A 3,501-nucleotide genomic window follows, 5' to 3' on the forward strand; every position below is an offset into this window, starting at 1 on the left:
CCTTCCCAAATAACAACATGACCTAAGAAGTTCACGCTACGGAGCCAGAACACACACTTAGAGAGTTTTGCATATAGCTTTTCCATTCACAGGGTTTCTAGGATTTGTCGGAGATGTTGGCCATGCTCTTCTTCGCTTCGGGAATAGACTAGAATGTCGTCAATGAAGACGATGACAAAGTTGTCGAGGAATGGTTGACAGATTCGGTTCATCAGATCCATAAATGCGGCGGGGGCATTTGTTAGACCGAAGGGCATTACCACAAATTCATAATGTCCGTAACGAGTTTGGAAAGCGGTTTTGGGAATATCCTCTTCCCGGACCTTAAGCTGATGGTACCCGAACCGTAGATCTATTTTAGAAAAGTAACTAGCTCCTTGGAGCTGGTCAAATACATCATCGATTCATGGGAGTGGATAGCGATTTTTGACGGTGAGTTTGTTTAACTCTCTATAATCGATGAACATTCTAAAAGATCCGTCCTTCTTTTTGACAAAGAGGACCGGAGCTCCCCATGGCGAGTAGCTGGGTCAGATGAATCCTTTGCCCATGAGTTCGCTGAGTTGACTGGACAATTCCTGCATTTCAGTAGGAGCTAGCCGGTAAGGCGATTTAGCGAGAGGGGTTGCTCCTAGAACGAGGTCAATTCGGAACTCAACTTGTCTCTCTGGGGGTACTCCAGGAAGATCTTCAGGAAATACATCTGGGAATTCACGTGCTACTGGAATGTCCTGAATTTTAACCTCTTCCTTGGTTTTATCCACTGTGTGAGCCAAGAACTTCCAATCTTTCTTTCGTAGGTGCTTCTGTGCCTGGACGCATGAGATGAGACGAAGGTTCGTGCTAGGTTTGTCTCCGTAAATAACTAGGGTTTCGTGATTGGGAAGGTGAAGGTGAACGGCCTTCTCGTGACACATAATTTCAGCATGGTGGGGGCTTAACCAGTCCATGCCAATAATCACATCGAAACTCCTAATGGAAACATGCATTAAGTCTATTCGAAAGACGTGTTGATTTAAGGTTAAGGTACATCCGGTGTAGATTTCCCCAGTGGATTCGGTTTTCCCATTGGCCATTTCCACCGTAAAGGTTTCATTGAGCTTCTGGGGTTGTTGTTTTAAATAGTATTTAAACTTATTGCTCACAAAGCTTCGCTCTGCTCCGGTGTCAAACAAGATGCATGCATAAGTGTGGTTTAGGGGAAACGTACCGCTAACAGCAGCGGGATCCTGAATTGCCTCCCCCTGACCCATGGCCAACACCCTTCTCGTCCCTCCATTTCCGGGATTGTTGTTGTTAGGGTAATCGCGACGAAAATGCCCAGTCCTTCCACACCCATAGAAGGTGTGGCCAGGTCCGGCATTGTTGCTGCTAGTGTTGGTGTTATTGTTGTTGCGGTTGTTGTTGTTGTTGCTTCCCTGTTGTTGATTCTGGGGAGGGTAAGTCTTGCAATACCTTGCCGTGTGGCACTTCCGATTGCAACTGGTGCACTGCAGCTCCTTGCATTCTCCATTGTGATGGAAACCGCACTTGTTGCACTTGGGAAGATTACCGGAATAAGGTCTAGGAGCATTTGGAGCAGCTGAGGCTGGAGCATGTGGTGTGGCTGGAACTTGCGCGGTGGCAGCATTAACCATCACTGTCTGCTGCTTCTTGGATGTCTCGAAGCCTTGACACCCCTTTCTCTTGTTGTTCTTCCCCTTCTTGCCATCACTTTCCTTCTTGGCTTCCGCCTCCACTGGCTTCTCACCCTTCTTGTTGCTGTGGTCATACAGCTTCTTGGCCAATCTCTTGGCGCTGTCGAAAGTTTCAGGATTTGTAGCCATCATGTTTCCTTGGATCGGGGAGGTGAGTCCCCAGATGAATCGCTCGATCTTCTTTCCTTTTGAGGTGATCATGCCAGGACATAACAGAGGTAGTTCGTTGAACCTTGATATGTAGGCATCTATATCAGCATTCCGGACAGTGAGGTTCCACAGTTCTTGTTCCATTTTCTGAATTTCACCACGAGGGCAGTATTCGGCCATCAATATTTCTTTGATTTCTGTCCATGGTATGGAATTGGCTACGGGGAGTGTCATGGCTTCCACGTGTCCGTTCCACCAAGTGAGTGCTTGGTCAACAAAGGTGCATGCAGCAAACTTCACCTTCATCTTTTTAGGGCAATCGCATATCTCGAACACCGATTCCACCTTCTCGATCTATTGTTTCAGGGTGATCACTCCTCCAGTGCCGTTAAAGGTTCGTGGTTTGGCGTTGGTGAAGTCTTTGTAAGAGCATGTTTTGGTGGGTCCTTGATTCATTCCGTTGTTCGAACTCCCGGCCCCTAGTCCGTTGCCTCCTTCGTTGTTCCCTTGGTGAATTTGTGCCATTGCAGCGGCGACCGCAGCAGATACGGCTGCTTGGAATGCAGTGGAGTCAACTTCGGGTGGGGTTGGTCCAGGGTTTCCGCGAGTAGGTCGGCGAGGCATCTTTCTGTCATGAAACGGAAAGATTTTGAGTGTATGTGGTTTCTGTGAGGTTGTGATCCTACCGACTAGGTGCATGGTACGAACTTAAGTACTTCTACAAACTATCATACAATCATGGATACGTAACACATAGCAGATTATATCGTCATAGGTAAAACACATAAAAGTTTAATAATATTATCCGCATTTGATACATGAAAATTTTGCTCGTAAGAGCATACATGAGTGATACTAGTTTGACAGCATAACGGCTCTATGAGTAGTGTAGTCACTTAAACATAGAGTCGAGGTACATAGCATAGATCCTAATGACCTAGTAAGATAAGTCTATCCCTAACCGCGATGAGTTGTGCTCGGGGGTGGTGCTGAGGAAGTGGATGCTCACTGAAGACGAGCCACCTGTCGTTCTGTGTCCTGGAGTCGAGACTCCCACCTCACCTGCCTTATATGGAACTCTCGAAGAATGTCACGTGTCTCCTGCTCTGCACGCTCGACCCTAGTCCACAACTGGCGTACCTAGTCGGCGGTGCTCTGGGCGAGGTCGCCGGTGTTCCGTAGCCGTCTCACCATGACTGGAAGGGCTCGATCAGCCGTCCCTCCGTCCCTCAGGTCAAAGAACTCGCGTGACATGCCGAACGGGGGTCGTTGTCCCTGCTGTCTGCTCCATCTCCAAAGATCTATACCCCAGGGAGGTGTAGGACCAGTGGGGCCTACCCTGTAAGCGGGCACCCTAATCGGGTAAGGGGGGTTGATGACTTCAGACTCCGCATCCAAATCACCCCCTTCGCCGTCATTGAGTTCCTCCTCAAAGCTTCCTTCATCTTCCTCCTCCTCCTGTTCTTCTTTTGGTTCGGCAGGCTCGCCCTCGACTCCTGCCTCCGGTTCCCCGTCAGATTCCTCTTCGGGGTCATCCTCAGGCTCCTTGTCTAACCATCGGTTATTTCCCTGGTTATGGAAGTAAGGATCTCCGGGGTGATAGAAACCAACCATGCTATTTGCGAGAGTGTATAAATATGCTACATTATTCCTA

Source organism: Lactuca serriola, chromosome 1 (assembly GCF_051521515.1).
Source record: "Lactuca serriola cultivar US96UC23 chromosome 1, Lser_US96UC23_V15, whole genome shotgun sequence".
NCBI classification, from domain to species: domain Eukaryota; kingdom Viridiplantae; phylum Streptophyta; class Magnoliopsida; order Asterales; family Asteraceae; genus Lactuca; species Lactuca serriola.